Below are 21,112 nucleotides of genomic sequence, written 5' to 3' on the forward strand. Positions count from 1 at the left end.
CTTACCCCTCCCTATCTCTGTAATCTCCTTCAGTCTCACAACCGCCCTCAAATTCTGCCCTCTTGAGCATCCCTGATTATAAATGCTCAACCATTGGTGGTTGTGCTTTCAGCTGCCTGGGCCCTAAGCTCTGGAACTCCCTCCCTAAACCTCTCCACCTCTCTACCTCTCTTTCCTCCTTTAAGACGCTCCTTAAAACCTACCTCTTTGACCAAGCTTTTGGTCATCTGCCGTAATTTCTTCTTATGTGGCTCGGTGTCAAATGTATTTGTTTTGTCTTATAATACCCCTGTGAAGTGCCTTGGGATGTTTTACTACGTTAAAAGCACTATATAAATACAAGTTGTTGTTGTTGCTGCTTCTTACACAGAGCCGTAGCTGAGCGAGGTGAGAGCTATGAACGAAAAGCACTCACCTCTGAGAAATCCACTGGCAGAAACAGCTGGCCTGCTGGTGCTGAATAAAATAATTATCATTGAAACTGTGCAACGAGCTCTCACAGGCGGAGCACAACAGTATGGGACTTACACCAGTTCCAGCGGCATTGCTGCCCTAGCCCAATTTGGAACTGCCCCAGAAATCCACCTGCTGCGGGTTTTGAGTAGAGCAGGAGTGGAGCACTGCTGGGGGTACGAGCTAAGTGTCATCGCAGTGAGAGCCAACAGTGCAGTCTTTATGATTATCGCTTCTGTGTCTTCAGTGGGTTTTTCCTCAATCACAGGCCATTTGAAATTATGAATTTGGCGGCATTTGGCCTGTGAGAAGCTGAATGGAGACGTACTGAATGGAGTGCTCCAGGGGTTGGTGCTGCAGTCCCGACTGTTGGTAATCCAAATAAATTACCTGCATTCAATGCAACTTGGTCGATTTGCAGATGGCGGGGTGTGAGGGGGAGGGGCGGGAAGTAGTTGAATCTGAGGAGGCAGCCATGAAGCACCAGGAAAATGTAAAAAATCCAACTTTCAAAATTATAAAAAGAACACAATCAACATCCAGGAGAGAAAGAAGGGTTAACATTCAGGGCGTGACTCTTTATCAGAGCTGGGTTTTGTTTTTATTTCAGATTTCTAGCATTTGCAATTTTTCTTTTTATCCTTGACATTTGTATTACTGCATTGCAGCAGCCAAATAAAAGCCATCGTGTGTATGGGCTCAAACAGCCAAAGTAGCGGGCTAAGAATACGTTGATATGTCTTTTAGGACCTAATTGAACCTTTCAGTAACTGTCTAATCCCTATACTCTTGTCTGGCCCAGGACTGACTTTTACAGTGCTGCCTGACAGATGCACTCTCTTTGATCACATGATACTGGTGCAACCTGAAATATTGACTCACACCACAAAAGGCTGCTGTGTCTTCAAACTTAAACATCAGTTTTCACTACCTAAAAATGCACTAAATAATGCTGGCAGATTGTTTACTAGTAATGCAGGACTGGATGAAATCATTGATCCCATTATTGAGATGCTTGGCTAAAAACTATTGCCCTGATCTACTGTCAACAAAAAGGGATTTTAAAAACTGTCATAAAGCTGCTGGAGTTTCACTATAAAAACTTCCGATAAAATGCGCATAATTTTGTGTCCAAAAAGCAATGCGACTCACTGTAAAACGCAACTTTCCCAATGGTTGGGAGTGGAAAGCAGCTATAGCTATTTTGGGCAGCATTCAGACAGACTTGGCAATATGATATCGTGGAACACTCTGTAGTTCTTCCTTATAATTTTTAGCTTCACATATAATCAATCACTTAAAAATCAATAATTGTGTCCCAATTCATGACTTATTTTGGACATCTTTTCACATTTAACCTATTTTAACTTTCGATCCTTCTCAGATTTATAGAGCGAAATCACATTTTACAATTTTTGGGGGGGAGGGGGGTGGGAATTTGATATCGCCCCGTTTGGGGCATTAACTTTTGGAACTGTGACATTTTATTGCCAGGCTCCAATGATTCTGAACTTCTACTAAATTGGGTGTTAGTACCCCAGGAAGGAAGTGGAGTGCTAAATGAAGCACTAATTACCTCAGTAGAGCATTACAGGGATGTTACCTGCAAAGCTGTTATGTATGGAGAAAGAGTCAGACTGAACACTGTGAGCTCAAAGTAAAGTGTGACCTTAGTCTTTTATTGCAGGTCTCCAGAGTGTCTCTCCAGCAAGTGAGGCCTCCTTAAGTACCTGTGCTCCCAAGGGATTATGGGATCCCTTGGGACTCCAGGGGATGAGCCCTCTGGTGGCTGTACAGAGTAAATACAAGTTTACATATATAACAAAAGTGATCATGAATTTCAGGTGCAAAGCATTCAGCATTGATCCTTCCATCCTTCACACTGGCTCATTCCAGCTTATTGCTGGCTCTGAAGGTGACCTGCGAGGAAATGAATCCCCTGATGGCAATTGCTGATCCCAATCCTAGGGAGGTAGCTCGTCACTTCACAGACGTGACGTTGGAGGCATTGGTGGCTAGAATGGAGAGAAGGAGGGAAGCGCTGTTCCTGGCCACTGGAAGGAGGCCATTGCCCCAGGTCTTCAGGGCAATGTGGAGATGTGTCACAGGAGGTCTCAGCCACTAGTTTGGCACAACAAGTGTCGGAAAAAATGCAACAACCTTAGTCGGGTGGTCAAGGTGAGTACATGTTTCAACAGGCCTTACATACCAGCATCTGAACCTCTGTCTGTGCACACTACACAAATCATCACACCCCCACCGCTCACCCACCAAACATCTGCACCTACTCAAACTCACATCCACATCTCACAGCTACTCAACGATGGCTGGTATATCTCACAAACACAAAGGTGGATTCTGATTCACACATGTTTGTTTCTTTTGCAGGCCAAAATGGCCCACAATAGTTGGGAGCTGCAGAGAACAGGCAACGGTGATATGCTGCTCCAGCAGCTCTCAGACTTTGAGGAGCAAGTGCTGCGACTCATTGGGCAGCAGGTGGTGGGCGCCATGGCCGTTGGCAACATCAACCCCATTGGGGGCAACAACGGTATCTTCATCCCCTCTCCTTCTCTCATCCAACTTCTGCCTCACATCAGAATGCTTCATCACTTTCCAGCTCCTGATACTGTCTGCATTCCTTGCTCCATCCCTGTCCCCCTGCCCTCACCTCAATGCGAGTTCTATGCCTTTACACTTTCAGATAATCAGCCATCAGATGAGCAGCCTGTCCCTGAGTCCCCCACTGAAAGTGAGGAAGGAGAAGAGGAGGAGGACAAAGCATCGCGTCACTGCATCTCTCACCCGCAGGCACCACCTCAGATACATGCACTATGTGATCTTTAGAGGCAAGTTTAGTAGAGGGATCTGCACTGGGTGATACACCAGGGATGAGCAGGCTGCAGCAAGGCCAGGGGGAAAGGATTGCTCGGGAGGCAGTTCCCTGGAGGGCGAGTTTGCGTGTGAGTTCTGCTGGACAGAATTCAGATGAGGTCCTGATGGGGAGGCATTCACAAGAAGGGTGATGGCCATGCATTTCAAGATGATAGGCACAATAAGTAAGGGTGCCTGAGAGCCTCTCGGCAATGGTAAGGAGCATGGAGGAGTCCGTCTCCAATGCTGCACAAAGTCCTGCGCACACCATGGAGCCCATCATGTCCAATCTGCAGACAATGGTGGACTCCCAGCGAGACCGTGCGGACCCAGACCTCCTGATTCATGTCATGGGTGATGTGGCATCTTCCATTGCAGCACAGGTGGAAGCCACATAACGTCTTAGTGCTGCAATGCAGACAATTGTTGCTGGCATCGAGTCTCGGACTGCTCTCATGCAGTCTCAACTGTATCCCACACAAACTCTGACTGCTGCCATCGTCATTGGTTCCACCACAGTCCACCAGTGTCACAGCAGGCCACAAATCTGTGCTCCAGCGGATTGGTAGGGATGCTGAGGTACTGCAGGGGAGTGACAGTGGGTCAGTGGAGCAGGAACCAGCTGCCCTCTATCAAGATGACAGCATTCGTGATCCCATCACTGCCACTCCGACCTTTGCACTTGTTGCTGCCGTCAGCTAGCCAGCCCGGACTGCTGCCATCCAGCCTGAGGTGGTGCTATCTACAGCTGGGCCTTCCAACCCCAGAGCTAGTCGAGAGTGTCCTGCAAGACCATCTGTAGTCTCTGGCACTGACACTCAGCAACCTTTCATCAACCCTGCTGCAGCTACAGGGCAGACACTACATAGGAGCAGTAGAGTAGGAAATGGCACTGTTAAGAGGGGAAGTAAGGGTTTGCACAAGGATGATTAATCAATATTTTTGTTGTGTAACATAGAAACATAGAAACATAGAAAATAGGTGCAGGAGTAGGTCATTCGGCCCTTCAAGCCTGCACCACCATTCACTAAGATCATGGCTGATCCTTCACCTCCGTACCCCTTTCCTGCTTTCTCTCCATATCCCTTGATCCCTTTAGCCATAAGGGCCATATCTAACTCCCTCTTGAATATATCCAATGAACTAGCATCAACAACTCTCTGCAGTAGGGAATTCCACAGGTTAACAACTTTCTGAGTGAAACAATGTCTCCTTAACTCAGTCCTAAATGGCTTATCCCTTATCCTTAGACCGTGTCCCCTGGTTCTGGACTTCCCCAACATTGGAAACATTCTTTCTGCATCTAACCTGTCCAGTCCTGTCAGAATTTTATATATTTCTATGAGATCCCCTCTCATCCTTCTAAACACCAGTGAATACAGGCCCAGTCGATCCAGTCTCTCCTCATATGTCAATCCAGCCATCCTGGAAATCAGTCTGGTGAACCTTCGTTGCACTCCCTCAATAGCAAGAACGTCCTTCCTCAGATTAGGAGACCAAAACTGAACACAATATTCCAGGTGAGGCCTCACCAAGCCCTGTACAACTGCAGTAAGACCTCCCTCCTCCTATACTCAAATCCCCTAGCTATGAAGGCCAACATACCATTTGTCTTCTTCACCGCCTGCTGTACCTGCATGCCTACTTTATGTGGTTAATGGTTTTGGATAAATTTATTATTGGAATGTTGCACATTTGGTGGTCTCTTTCATTTCAGTGGCTACCTCCTCCGTCGCTGCTGTTCCTGCTCCTGTTCCGCCTTGTGCTCCTCCTCGTCCACCTCCTCCTCCTCCTCCTCGGCCTCATCCTTAACCTCCTCTTCCTGAGGTGGTGGAGCTATGTCTGGTGGCAGTGGCTGTGCCCTCATGATGGCCAAGTTGTGCAGCATGCAGCAGACGAAGATGAACAGGGTCACCCGCTCAGCTGAGAACTGGAGGGCTCCTCCTGAGCGATCAAGACATTGGAACTGTTGCTTGAGCACTCCGATGGTCTGCTCAATGATGTTCCTGGTGGCAGCATGGCTCTCATTATATGAGTGCTGCGCATGAGTGTTGGTGTTGAGGAGGGGAATCATGAGCGAGGTGGAGAGTGGATAACACTTATCTCTGACCAGCCAGCCACGAGCTGGCACACCGGCCTTGCACAGGATGAAGGCATCATGGCTGCTGCCAGGATAGCAGGCATTGACGGTGAGGATTCACTGTGTGTGGTCGCACGCCAACTGCACATTCAGTGAGTGGCAGCCTTTGCGGTTACAGAATTCCTTAGCATTGTTATGCGGTGCCCGCAAAGTGACGTGAGTGCAGTCAATGTCACCCTGCAGCATGGTGAAGGCCGCTATACTGGCAAAGCCATGTGCACACAGGTGCTGCCTCACTCTGGTCGTGGGGAAGGAAATGTAGTCCCTTCTCCTTCTCTACAGAGCATCTGTGACCTGGCGGATGGAGCAATGGACAGTAAACTGGAAGATGTTGGAGATATCTCCTGTTGCATACTGGAAGGATCCGCTGGTGTAGAAATTGAACATTATTGTGACCTGACTGCCATTGAGAGAACTGTGCTGCTTATGCTCTGAGGCTCGAGGTCTGGTTGCAGGAGGTGGCAGAGCTCTGTGACCATGCCCTTGCTGAAGTGCAGCCCTCAAACATACTGTTCCTCAGTGAAATTGATGTAGGACAACTGCTGCCAGAATACTCTGGGAGGGTAAGGCCTCCTGTTGAGAGCCCTATTGGCCCTCCAAACTCTGGCCCACATTTAGCAGTCTTTCTCTGTGCCTCACTTGCCTCCAACGGTGATGCTGGAGGGTGAGGTCCAATGCCAGCACAACCCCCATGAAAGGATACAAGTGTTGGACTTTCAAATTTGCCCTCAATGAAATACAGGAATCTTTATGAGCCAGAACATTCCTTGAACTCCAAATCAGTTAATTCGGTCAAAAGGCCTGTTTGCCTCTGTGAAAATAAGAAAAAATATCATTGACCGACTAAAAGTAAACTGCTTGCTGGTGCCTTTAAACAGCGTGCCTCCAGCCGACATCAGACTGAAAGTTGCCTCCTCTACCTGTCGTTGTTAATGACAGTCGCACAAGCAAGGGCGAGAGGCAATTTACCATCCGGGGCGCTGCGCACGGATGATAAAGTCACGATCGCTGGGTGCAGGAGATAGAAACATAGAAACATAGAAAATAGGTGCAGGAGTAGGCCATTCGGCCCCTCGAGCCTGCACCGCCATTCAATAAGATCATGGCTGATCATTCACCTCAGTACTCCTTTCCTGCTTTCACTCCATACCTCTTGATCCCTTTAGCCATAAGGGCCATATCTAACTCCCTCTTGAATATATCGAATGAACTGGCATCAACAACTCTCTGCGGTAGGGAATTCCACAGGTTCACAATTCTCTGAGTGAAGAAGTTTCTCCTCCTCTCGGTTCTAAATGGCTTACCCCTTATCCTTAGACTGTGACCCCTGGTTCTGGACTTCCCCAACATCGGGAACATTCTTCCTGCATCTAACCTGTCCAGTCCCGTCAGAATTTTATGTTTCTATGAGATCCCCTCTCACTCCTCTAAACTCCAGTGAATACAGGCCCAGTCGATCCAGTCTCTCCTCATATGTCAGTCCTGCCATCCCGGGAATCAGTCTGGTGAACTTTCGCTGCACTCCCTCAATAGCAAGAATGTCCTTCCTCAGATTAGGAGACCAAAACTGAACACAATATTCCAGGTGAGGTCTCACCAAGGCCCCGTACAACTGCAGTAAGACTTCCCTGCTCCTCTACTCAAATCCCCTAGCTATGAAGGCCAACATACCATTTGCCTTCTTCACCGCCTGCTGTACCTGCATGCCAACTTTCAATGACTGATGTAGCATGCCACCCAGGTCTCGTTGCACCTCGCTTTTCCTAATCTGCTGCCATTCAGATAATATTCTGCCTTTGTGTTTTTGCCACCAAAGTGGATAACCTCACATTTATCCATATTATACTGCATCTGCCATGCATTTGCCCACTCAGCTAACCTATCCAAGCCACCCTGCAACCTCTTAGCATCCTCCTCACAGCTCACACCGCCACCCAGATAAGTGTCATCTGCAAACTTGGAGATATTACAATCAATTCCTTCATCTAAATCATTGATGTATATTGTAAATAGCTGGAGTCCCAGCACTGAGCCCTGCGGCACCCCACTAGTCACTGCCTGCCATTGAAAAGGACCCGTTTATCCTGACTCTCTGCTTCCTGTCTGCCAACCAGTTCTCTATCCACATCAATACATTACCCCCAATACCATGTGCTTTAATTTTGCACAACAATCTCTTGTGTGGGACTTTGTCAAAAGTTTTTTGAAAGTCCAAATACACCACATGCACTGGTTCTCTCTTGTCCACTCTACTAATTACATCCTCAAAAAATTCCAGAAGATTTGTCAAGCAGGATTTCCCTTTCATAAATCCATGCTGACTTGGGACCGATCCTGTCACTGCTCTCCAAATGCGCTGCTATTTCATCTTTAATAATTGATTCCAACATTTTCCCCACTACCGATGTCAGGCTAACCAGTCTATAATTCCCTGTTTTTTTTACTCTCCCTCCTTTTTTAAAAAGTGGTGCTACATTAGCTACCCTCCAGTCCATAGGAACTGATCCAGAGTCGATAGACTGTTGATAAGTGATCACCAATGCATCCACTATTTTAGGGCCAATTCCTTAAGTACTCTGGGATGCAGTCTAGCAGGCCCTGGGATTTATCAGCCTTCAATCCCATCAATTTCCCTAATACAATTTCCTGACTAATAAGGATTTCCTTCAGTTCTCCTTCTCGCTAGATCCTCTGTCCCCTAGTATTTCCGGAAGGTTATTCGTGTCTTCCTTCGTGAAGACAGAACCAAAGTATTAGTTCAATTGGTCTGCCATTTCTCTGTTCCCATTATAAATTCACTTGATTCTGACTGCAAGGGACCTACGTTTGTCTTCACTAATCTCTTTCTCTTCACATATCTATCGCATATCAGGGTCAATGCCGTACTGCCGCTAAATTCCCGCCCAATTTAGTGGGAGTTGTTGATTTCGCCATGCCCGATCACAAAGCCATTTGCGCTCCGTGCAAAGGCACTCAATTTCGCCTGCTTAGTATCTGAATGTTTAATCTATTCAACATAAGCAAAGGAATGTTGATACTGAGGTAGCTAAACAGGCATTTTGATATTTAAACACATAGACCTAGAATTTCCTTATCATGACTTACACTGTTATTATATACATGCAAACTGTTGGGTCTGCTCATTTGCATTCTCATTGGTGCAGGCACTGGTGTGAAACCTGTATTGGCAACTGAACTACCTAGATATCTGAGCAACAAAATTCAGGAACTAATGCTTGGCTGTTTTATTGAATTTTCTAATGATTCATTGTATGTCTTAGCAATATTTTTGTATCACCATTGCACAAAATTAGGACCACTCAAGCTCCATGTGTACCTATAGGGCAGCAGGGCTTGGCACCATGGCAGAGGAGAAAAATGCACAATTTCACTCACTCAGACCTCCTGAAGGCCATTGAAGGCAAGACAAACGGACTGCTGGGTGTGGGTGCCAGCAAGTCACCCAGAACTATCTGTCATGCCACCTGAAGGGAAGTGACACTGGCACTGACTGCCAACTCCCTCACCCACAGAACTGCAGAACCATCCCACCAAAGGTTCCAGATCCTTAGCAGGACTGACAAAGTAGCAAACTGCACACCCAGCTTCCTTAACACTAATTACTTACATATATAACCCTAAAAGCCCTTGAACAGTCTCATACTCCACATCTCTTACTTGAAGTCTCCCATGCCACTTGCCACACACTCCTCAACTGCTAATCTTATCTCATACAGGACAAATTGGCACTCAATGTCCACCAGAGGTAGGCCAGCAGAGTGGTATCCCCACGTTTACTGACTGTGCACCTTGACTGTAACCCTGGCATCCTTGTGAACCACCACATAAACACAATCTTCCACCTCCTTTTCTGTCTCCTTCATCCCAAAGGGGTGATGCCCACCTATTCTTAGCTTCCACCCTCCTTTCCTGCAGATTCACCACAGCAATGGATGGCACACAAGGAGGAAGATTTATGAAGGGGAAGTCATGTTTGACAAATTTGCTGGAGTTCTTTGAGGATGTAATGAACAGGGTGGATAAAGGGGAACCAGTGGATGTGGTGTATTTGGACTTCTAGAAGGCATTTGACAAGATGCCACATAAAAGGTTACTGCATAAGATAAAAGTTCACAAGGTTGGGGGTAATATATTAGCATGGATAGAGGATAGGCTAACTATCAGAAAACAGAGAGTCGGGATAAATGGTTTATTCTCTGGTTGGCAACCAGTAACTACTGGGGTGCCACAGGGATCAGTGCTGGGACCCCAACTATTTACAATCTATATTAATGACTTGGAAGAAGGGACTGAGTGTAATGTAGCCAAGTTTGTTGATGATAAAAAGATGGAAGGAAAAGCAAAGTGTGAGGAAGACATGAAAAATCTGCAAAAAGGACATAGACAGGCTAAGTGAGTAGACAAAAATTTGGCAGATACAGTATAATGTTGGAAAGTGTGAAGTCATGCACTTTGGCAGAAAAAAATCAAAGAGCAAGTTATTATTCAAATGGAGGAAGATTACAAAGTGCCGCAGTACAGCAGGACCTGGGGGTACTTATGCATGAAACGCAAATGGATAATATGCAGGTAGCGCAAGTGATCAGGAAGGCCAATGGTATCTTGGCCTTTATTGCAAAGGGGATGGAATATAAAAGAAGGGAAGTCTTGCTACAGCTATATAAGGTGTTGTTGAGGCCACGCCTGGAATACTGCGTGCAGTTTTGGTTTCCATATTTACGAAAGGATATACTTATTTTGGAGGCAGTTCAGAGAAGGTTCACTAGGTTGATTGCAGGGATGAGGGGGTTGACTTATGAGGAAAGGTTAAGTAGGTTGGGCCTCTACTCATTGGAATTCAGAAGAATGAGAGGTGATCTTATCGAAACGTATAAGATTATGAAGGGGCTTGACAAAGTGGATGCAGAGAGGATGTTTCCACTGATGTGGGAGTCTAGAATTAGAGGGCATGATCTTAGAGTAAGGGACCGCCCATTTAAAACTGAGATGAGGAGAAATTTCTTCTCTCAGAGGGTTGTAAATCTTTGGAATTCACTGCCTCAGAGAGCTGTGGAAGCTGGGACATTAAATAAATTTAAGACAGAAATAGACAGTTTCTTAAACGATAAGAGGATAAGGGGTTATGGGGAGCAGGCAGGAAGTGGAGCTGAGTCCATGATCAGATCAGCCATGATCTTATTGAATGGCAGAGCAGGCTCGAGGGGCCGTATGGCCTAGTCCTGTTCCTATTTCTTATGCTCTTATGTTCTTATGATGAGGAGGACCAAGCCACCCAAGATATTGCTATCTCTGAGTAAAGCAGCAAAGGTCAGGCCTCCAACTATCTCGATCATTGTACTACATCAGTGGAACATAGGTGGTGAAACCGAGCTGCCATGGTGCAAGCTGACAGAGGATGAATTCTACCTCAGTCCCATGAGCCTTGTGTAAAAATGAACAGCCAACCACCTACTCCGATCTTGATACCTGGAAGAAGCCCAAGAATAGTTGTCCCTTGAGAATGCCATACCTGGTCTCATTTTGACATATTCAAATGGGGCCAATGGCGATTCCATGGGCGGATCTGAGGAGAGTTGCAGAAGCTCAATGGAAGCACGAGGAAATTCGGTGGAAGCCAATTAAATGGCCTCCACCCGTCTTTCCCTGCACAAACTGTTTTGTACACCGTTCCAGCACAGCAAGTGCACCGGAAACGGTGAGGAGATTTTCCCCCATAATAACACTTCTTGTTCCAGTTAGAAACTCTAAAACCTGATGTTCTGCAGGGCTTCCTCTACGAGTGAGCTTAGAATTTCAATTCAGGCTAGTACTGAATGCTGATGATTCCTGCACAGCTCACATATTTAACTCCTAAGCACTTCAACTGTGTTTTAATCCAAAAGCATTAGGGTTCCCTAACAATGAACCTTCAATGTCATATGCTGCCTGTGAAATAAGCAATATTCCAACAAAATAAAATGTTAATAAAAACAGCAACTATCATGCAGAGGTTAAGATTTAAGATGAATATTAATATTAACCTGAAGATGTTTTGGCACTGAATATCAGTTTCTATCTCATCTCAGGATCTAATTTGCTCTTGAAGAAAAAAACTTTGAATTTACTGATGGAGTGAAATTACTGTGTGAAATATTAGTATGCAGATACTTAATGCATTTATATGAAATCCCTTTCTTATTTTAACAGAGGCAGAAGCCTGTTTGTTTCAAAAGAGTTAAGCTTCTATATGCTAATAACACACGGTACCATTTCACCCCATGAATTATCAAAGCAACCAAAATTAAAGCTATCAAAAATAAGGGAATTTGGGCAAGAATGTAAATCTAGTGTATTAAACACAACTCATAAAATAAAACAAATGTTGAACAAACTACAGCAGAAAGCAGCTAACAGGAAAGAAAACAGACTTTAGTGGAAGATTGATGTGCTGCAAGTTGAAGTGACAGCTTATTTAAAATCACTTAGAAGCCCTGTTCTTTTTACCAACCTCTAATAAGGAACTCCAATCCAGGATCAAAACACCTTTCAAAAGTGTAGAGATGTGCAATAAAAGTTTGAGCAGGGCTATTGTCGGCAAAAATCAAGAGGTGACTGTGTGCTGGCTATTTTTTGTACCCAATTGTAAAGATGGCAAATTCATTTGTGTTTATACATCTATTGGTTTTAATTTAGAGTGCATATTTCAACGTTGCTTTCTTAGGAAATGTAATAAGCAATCATTTGAATTGCTGCTTTAATCTTTTTGACTTTTTCCGTACACCCCTTTCGCACACACACTCACAGAATGTCCAGAACAAAAAGAATTATGTTGTAAGGTCACGAAATAGCCAACATAGACACAAAGTAAATGAAGTGCCTAAGCATTTCAAACATTTAAACAGAGGCTAGCTCAATCGTTACTATTTTTTGGATTTTGTATCCTATTATCTCCTTCCCTTTCTCGGGATTCTGTTTAAATTTTGTTACACTTGGCAATTAATTCAGTAACGTTTGAAATGGGAGATGGTTGCTGTTTTAGTCAAAGCACAGTTTCACTCAGGAGATGGGGTAAAATCCATTTGATTTTCTGAATTGAAGTGAGAAAGGTATAAAAAGTTCCTTTTGCCTTCCTTTCATTTATGCACTATTCCCTGTCTATTGAATTTGCTGAATCAAAATTGATTTTATGTTCTGTTTCCTTGGTGCAGGCTGCTAGTTTAGAATTCCCATCATCAATCTTTTCAGATCGCTATGTTGGCTCATGCAGTCTCGTATCGCTTTCTTTGTTACACCAATATAGGCAGTATTGTGGTCTTTGCACAAGATTAAATAACAGTCGCTTGTATTTCACCGATCTGATGAATCTTTGATTTTGTACAGAGACCGTGTGATAGTATATTTTTGTTGCGTCATGTTGCAAACAATTTATAGTTATGTATTTGCCTTCAGGTTTCACTGCCTCACTTACTTCTTAATTATAGAGCAAGATATGTGATTGGACTTTAGGGGTCATTGTACTTATAATGACCCTTCTTTTTGGGGGAGGATTTAGTCTTTAACTGGGGAAGAAAGCTTTTATTTAATTTCTGCACCCACTTTCAATATCAAACATCGCACTTCCAGACATATGCAGAATGAAACTTCACCCACTATGCCTCAACTTTAAAATAAAAGCCCTTACTTCATCAGAGTAATTCTTTTTTCTACTTCAGCCATTTTACTGAGATTGCCAATTTGGTACTAACTCATGATGAATTATCGGCAGTTTTGTGCTAGGGCTGGTTCCCACTAAAATTGGGTTGCATTTCTTTTCATGTAGGTCTCATATAGCTGGTAGTGAGGGGAATCTTTAATTTTATCAGCCTGGGATTTTAACAAACCCTGGTCCTGGAGTTGAAAGGACAGTATTCTGACTTACTGCATCATTCAATTACATGATCCTTCTGGGAATTATTCAGAGTATTCATTGATCCTGAGAGATTTCAAAATAGAGATTTCTGGGTTCACCAATTGAAAATTGTTACAAATTAACAATCTTCAAGTAAGAGTAGACCAATGTTCCATCTATACTATTCCAATGCTCTCCTGACCTCTCCATCCATCATCCTCCATAATTTATCATCATCTAAAACTCTTCTGCCCATAGCCTATCCTGCAAACTGATTACTCCTCTGCTTGCTGACCTACATTGGCTCCTGGCCCACCAAAATCTCCAATTTAAATTCCTTTCATGGTCTCGCCTCCTCCTTATCTTTGCAACCTCTCCCAGCCCTGCACCTCCTCCCCCATAAACTCTCCATTCTCCTGACTCTGGCCTTTTGCACATCATCCCGTTATCTTTGCCCCACCATTGGCATCCATGCCTTCAGCCTTCTTGGCCCCATTCTCTGAAATACCCTTCCTAAACCTTTCTGCTTCTCCATCTACTTCTTCTCCTTTAACTCCGTCCTTAATCCCACCTTTTTGACCAAACCTTTGGTTACGTCTCCTAATATCGCCTTCTTTTGCTCAGCATCCATTTTTTCTACTTTAAAGGCACTATATAAATGAAAGTTGTTGTTGCGATTGTTATAACTTACTCATGTAATTTCCAAAAAGAAGACATTGTTTCATTGTTAAATCTAGAAACCTATTTGCTGACAGGAATTTGTCCAGTCCTTTCTTGAACCCTGTGAGAAATTCTCCCACCCTTGCTGGTAAAGAAAGAAAGAGCTTGCATTATATAGCACCTTGTCATATCCCCAGGATATTCTAAAGTGAATTAATTCCTTTTGAATTGCAGTCACTGTTGTTATGTAAGCAAACATAGCAGCTTTTTAACACAGCAAGATCCCACAATTAGCAAACGAGTAGGTGACCAAATAATTAGGTAAAATTTCAATGGAGGTTCACCCTAACTCCCACTGTAACTTGGATGGAAGATCGACAGAAATTCCGGAGTAATGGTGTAAACAGCTATTTGCCCATTTCTCTGGGATTTCCATCAACCTTCTAACAAAGTTATGGCAAAAGATCGGGAGGATCACCATGGAAATTTTACGCTGGTCAGTTTTTGGTAATGATGGTCAAACAGGAATCTTGGCCAGGGCACCAGAAGAATTCTCTGCTTTTTTTTGAATAGTGCCATGGGATTACTTATGTTCATCAGACAGGGCCTCAGTCTAACACCTAATCCAAAAGATAGCACCTCCAACAATACACCACTCACAGTGCTGCGCTGAAATGTCAGCCTAGATTATGTGCTTAAATCCATTGTGGAGCTTGCCTTAAAGCCTAGCTCAGAGATGGAAAAATGGCTATAATTTCCAACTTCTGTTGTTGTCTTTAATTCAAAGTTATGATTACTTGTTCTTGAACTTCACATATAGCAGATAAACTTGTCTGAATCCATGTTCTCCAAGCCTTCATAATCTTAAATAGTTCTCTCAAATAACCCTTCTGTCTTCTCTTTTTGGAAAAGACTCAGTGTAGCTAACCTCTCGTCAAAGGTCTATCCCCTTAATTCTGGAATGAATCTATTATTTCTCCTTTGTACTCCCTCCAATACTGTATGAACCTTTTTAAACTAGAGAAATTGTAAACTGCATGCTGTACACCAGATGTAGTCTTTCTAAAACCAAATCTAATGTTAGAATTATCGTTCTCAACTTATGCTACATCCTATCGATGCATTTCAACATTCAATTTGGTTTTCCATAAAATGGTTAAATTTGTAGATGATACAAAACTAAGCGAGGCAGTGATATCGAGGGAAACAGGCCAGAAACTACAGAATGAGCTAAACACAATAGGTTGAGTGATGTAGGATGAAATTTAATGCAGACAAATGAAAGTTATTGCTTATAGGAACGGAAAATAGGCAACAAACTCACTTCATGAATGGTTTTGAAATAGCTAAAGGTGAAGCTGAAAGAGACAAAGGAGTTTTAGCCGACTCAGGGCTCACCATGTCAAGTCAATGCATAGCAGCAATAACAAAGCCAGTAGAATAGAAAACTACATCAGCCAAACAGTAGAATGCAAGTCAGAGGGAATCGTAATCAAACTATATAGTGCTCTGGTCAGCCCATACCTTAGCATTGTGTGCAGTTCTGGTAGCTGAAAAATGAGCAACAATCAAATACTGCCAGCAATGCAGAGAATTTTTTAAAATGTATTTGTTCATGGGATGTGAGCATCATTGGCAAGGCCAGCATTTATTGCCCATCCCTAATTGCCCTTGAGAAGATGGTGGTGAGCTGCCTTCTTGAATTGCTGCTGTCCATGTGGTGAAGATACTCCCACAGTGCTGACTTTGTTGTAGCGATTCAACTGAGTGGCTTGCTAGACCATTTCAGAGGGCAGTTAATAGTCAACCACATTGCCGTAGGTCTGGAGTCACATATAGGCCAAATCAGGTAAGGACGGCAGATTTTGTTCCCTAAAGGACATTCGTGAACCAGTTGGATTTTTCCGACAATCCAGTAGTTTCCTGGTCACCATTACTGATACTAGCTTTTAAATTACAGATTTATTTAATTAACTGAATTTAAATTCCCCAGCTGCCATGCTGACATTTGAACTCATGCCTGTGGATCATTACTTCAGGTCTCTGACTTACTAGTCCAGCAACATATTGGCCCAGAAATCCCGGCCTCCCCAGGTCCATACGCACAATGCACATGCGCTGAAAACCGGCTTTTCCGATCTGTCAAGCTCTGGCTTGACAGATCGTCCATATCCCCACAGCCAGGACATTCGCATGGGCAAGATTGCGGTATTTACCCATATCTTGCCCAGCGGATGTCCTGAAAACTCCTGCGCCTAGTAAAAGCAGGCACATAGAGTTTTAAAACATACAAAGATATAGTAAATTAAATTTTAAAAACACATTGTAATTATTGTGTATGTAGGCACTCTTTAATGATGCCACGAGGCAGGGGTATGGCATTTGAACTGTAGTCCTTTATTGCAGCTCCTAGAGTGAGGACACCAAGAGGTGAGCTCCCTTTTATACTGGGTTAACTGCAGTGTGCAGGTGACCCTTAGGTCTCCAGCAGCAGTACCCTCTGGTGCACAGGTAAGATATATACAGAGTGAAGGTACATTCAGGTCTAGTGTTACAATACATCATTACATCATTGGCATGCATACATAACAACACTCCCCCCTAAGCCTTTTTCAAGTCCTTATTGCTATGACTTGGGGAGGTGATCAGTAGTGGGCTGTGGGAGGTTGTGGTGAGGATTGTGTGGGTGCCAGGTGTGATCCCTGTGCTTGAGGCTGGCCTCATACATTTCCCCCCGCTGCCGCCCCCCTTCACACATAAACCATGTGGGTGTCACTGTTGGAAGATTCCTCAGTGGTGGAGCCAGAGCAATGGTTAGGGTACATACACTATAAAGTGGCTAAGTGGTGGTGTTTGATGGTGGGAAGGGCCACAGGACTGTGTGGGCTCCTTGTCCTCCATTGGTGGTGGAAGTCTGGTCATCCCAGGGTTCGCCAGGAAAGCTGGAGGGTACGGGCCTGTGCTGGCCCTGGTGGCCAGGGGGTGTAGGGCCGATCTGGGGCAGGTTGCCAGTGGTGGTGGCTGTGCTGCCCATTGACCGTTGTCCCTGCAGTGGGTTTGCTCTCACTGGGTGTGTGTGAGTCCTTCCTGGGGCATCACATTTGTCCCAAAAGTCCAAGCTACATGGTCAGGTAGCCCGCTGGACCTGGGGGTCTCCCACGGGGGGATTACTCTGGCATTTACATTGTACCTGTAGAACCCGGTGTCTTTTAACAGTCTACTTTCTGCATAGATGACACATTGGCTCTGATCATACATAGTCGATTCTACACTGTCATCTCTCTTTTCATTATTACTTTTAGCACTTACATCACTTTCTTGTATATAGGTGTCTCCATACAGGGTTACATTTGTCATATTAAAATTTCTATCATCATCATTTAACAGTACAAACTTGTTCTTAACATCACTTTCACAAGCATTCATTAAATATTTTTCATCAGTTACTCCGGCATCACAATTCAACGATACATTAGCATACCTGCATTCGCTTACTGCACTTTTAACTTTAAAGTCCTTGGCATCTTTAGAGTGAAACTATCCCTTTAATTCCTTTGGGTTACCGGTCTCCTTTAAGAGGGCCTTCCAATCCGGTTCGCCGCTCGATGCCTCATGTCACTCCTCCAAGTCTGCCCCTTGTGGTCTGGTCATGGCCATTTTGATTTTAGGTTCTGCGGCCGTCATCTTCTCACTCTCCTCGAGGTAGGCTGTGGTGATCTTTTTCTCTTCAGGTTCGGCCACAGATGTCAGGAATCCACCTTTTCCACCAATCTTCTTCCCTCGGAGTCCTGCAATGGCCCGGAAGGTGATGTTGGGACGTTCAGGTTGGTTGATCTCGCCACGGTGTTGTGTAGTCATCACCGTGCAGTCGAGCTGGATGGAAGGATTTCTAGGTGCTGGAACTGCGATGGATCCAATTTCGGGGATGTCGATCGCTAGAGCCCGGAGGCCTTCATTGCTTTGACCGACTTGGACCTGCTTCATCCAACTTCTTCCCAGCAGCGTTGGACCATCACGGGCAACAATCCACAGGGGGAGCTTGTTCATCACGCCTGGACATCCACGCTGCCAACAACTAGGATGGTGCCTTTGGTGTAGGTGAGCAGCTTTGCTGGACAGGAGACAGTTTTAGTCGTACGGTGGGATTGATCCAAAGTTTTTCAAAGGTCGTCTGGCTCATCAAAGGCTGGTTCGCCCCTGTGTCGATCTCCATCGAAACTGGAACTCCATTGATGTCTACTTCCATCTTCCATGGGGAACTCTCGGTGGAGCAGGTATAAATTCCATACTCTTCTTCCAGGGGTTGAGCAGCTTCGTCTTCATCAGTGTCAGAGCCCAGGTGATCAGCCAACTCTTCAGCGATGCGGTGAATAAAGCTTTTTCTGCACATTCTCTGAAGGTGACCTTTCGCGTTGCAGTCTTTGCAGGTATAGTCTTTGTAGCAGCACTGGTGGGCCCTGTGGTTTCCGCCACAGCGCCAGCATGGGGCTAGCTGGTTGGCCCCATGTGGTGGACTCAGGGTTGCGGGACTCGGGGCAGCATTTCTGCCTTTGAAAGTTGCCATTCTGTTCACTGTGCTCGTCTGTTTAGAGTCCTGGGTGTGGGTCATCATTCGGTTGGAGTCGCCGACTGAAATCATGTAGGCCTGACTCACTTTGATTGCCTTCTGTAGGGTGACTGTGATGTCCGCAGAGAGCAGTTTGTGGAGGAGGCCCTCGTGGCCGATTCTGATAACGAATATGTCCCTTAGTGCTTCGGTGAGATAGTCGCCAAAATCACACGGTGCAGCCAACCTTCTTACATCTGCAGCATACTTAGCAATTTCTTGGCCTTCGGGTCGCCGGTGAGTGTAAAACTGGTGCCTGGTTGTGAGGATGCTTTCTTTGGGTTTTAGTTGCTCTTGTATTAAGGTTACGAATTCCCCATAGCTCTTTGTTGTTGTCTTCGCTGGGGCTAGCAAGTCCTTAGTGGGCCCACAACTACTAAGCAGGATGGTCGTGCTCACCAGTGTGGCCGGTGAGTCCCCATTCAGGTCATTGGCTATGAAAAAGTATTCTAAACCTTTCCACGATGGCGTCCCAATCTTCTCCATCGGTGAATTGTTGGAAGTTGCTGAGATTAGACATGTTGTGCATGGAGTTCGTGACCTCGCGCCAGTTATTTTGTATGTGGCACTCTGTTAACGACTCCACGAGGCAGGGGTATGGCATTTGAACTGTATAGATTGTAGTCCTTTATTGCAGCTCCGAGAGTGAGGACACTAAGAGGTGAGCTCCCTTTTATACTGGGTTACCTGCAGTGTACAGGTAACCCTTAGGTGTACAGCAGCAGCACCCTCTGTTGTAAAGGTAAGGTATATACAGGGTGAAACATAGAAACATAGAAAATAGATGCAGGAGTGGGCCATTCAGCCCTTCGAGCCTGCACCGCCATTCAATAAGATCATGGCTGATCATTCCCTCAGTAGCCCTTTCCTGCATTCTCTCCATATCCCTTGATCTCTTTAGTTGTAAGGGCCATATCTAACTCCTCTTGAATATATCCAATGAACTGGCATCAACAACTCTCTGCGGTAGGGAATTCCACAGGTTAACAACTCTCTGAGTGAAGAAGTTTCTCCTCAGCTCAGTCCTAAATGGCCTACCCCTTATCCTAAGACTGTGTCCTCTGGTTCTGGACTTCTCCAACATCGGGAACATTCTTCCCGCATCTAATCTGTCCAGTCCCGTCAGAATCGTATATGTTTCTATGAGATCCTCTCTCATTCTTCTAAACTCCAGTGTATAAAGGCCCAGTTGATCCAGTCTCTCCTCATATGTCAGTCCAGCCATCCCGAGCATCAGTCTGGTGAACCTTCGCTGCACTCCCTCAATAGCAAGAACGTCCTTCCTCAGATTAGGAGTCCAAAACTGAACACAATATTCCAGGTGAGGCCTCACCAAGGCCCTGTAAGACCTCCCTGCTCTGATACTCAAATCCCCTAGCTATGAAGGCCAACATGTCATTTGCCTTCTTCACCGCCTGCTGTACCTGCATGTCAACTTTCAATGACTGATGAACCATGACACATAGGTCTCGTTGCACTTCCCCTGTTCTTAATCTGCCGCCAATCAGCTAATATTCTGCCTTTGTGTTTTTGCCCCAAAAGTGGATAATCTCACATTTATACACATTATACTGCATCTGCCATGTATTTGCCCATTCGCCTAACCTGTCCAAGTCACCCTGCAACCTCTTAGCTTCCTTCTCACAGCTCACGCCACCACCCAGTTTAGTGTCATCTGCAAACTTGGAGATATTACACTCAATTCCTTCAGCTAAATCATTAATGTATATTGTAAAGAGCTGGGGTCCCAGCTCTGAGCCCTGCCACACCCCACTAGTCACTGCCTGCCATTCTGAAAAGGACCCGTTTATCCTGACTCCCTGTTTCCTGTCTGCTAACCAGTTCTCTATTCACGTCAGTACATTAGCCCAATACCATGTGCTTTGATTTTGCACACCAATCTCTTGTGTGGAACCTTGTCAAAAGCCTTTTGAAAGTCCAAATACACCACATCCACTGGTTCTCCCTTGTCAACTCTACTAGTCACATCCTCAAAAAATTCCAGAAGATTTGTCAAGCATGATTTCCCTTTCATAAATCAATGCTGACTTGGACCGATCCAGTCACTGCTTAACAAATGCGCTGCTATTTCATCTTTAATAATTGATTCCAACATTTTCCACACTACTGATGTCAGGCTAACCGGTCAATAATGTTGGGGAGGACGAAAACCCCCTCATTTTACCCAGAAGGAAAAGGGCTGTGGGATCATTCTGTGCTGTGAATTGAAACCGATAACAGTTTGACCTTGGCAGAGCAGTGATTGGACGGGGGAGGACACCGGGAGGGACCAATGGTGAGACAGAGTCAGCCCGAAGCATGGGGCTTTCAAGCCAATGGGAGAGCACTTGCTCGAAAACTGGGACTGACTCACAGCCATTATCGGGCTATTGTTTTCCCCATGTTTACACTATGGAAGGAAATGGCTACAGGAGGCCAACCCAATTAACACCTCCTCAAACCTTGAGTAGGTTAGGAAAACTAAATTGAA

Source organism: Pristiophorus japonicus, chromosome 1 (assembly GCF_044704955.1).
Source record: "Pristiophorus japonicus isolate sPriJap1 chromosome 1, sPriJap1.hap1, whole genome shotgun sequence".
Lineage (NCBI taxonomy): Eukaryota > Metazoa > Chordata > Chondrichthyes > Pristiophoridae > Pristiophorus > Pristiophorus japonicus.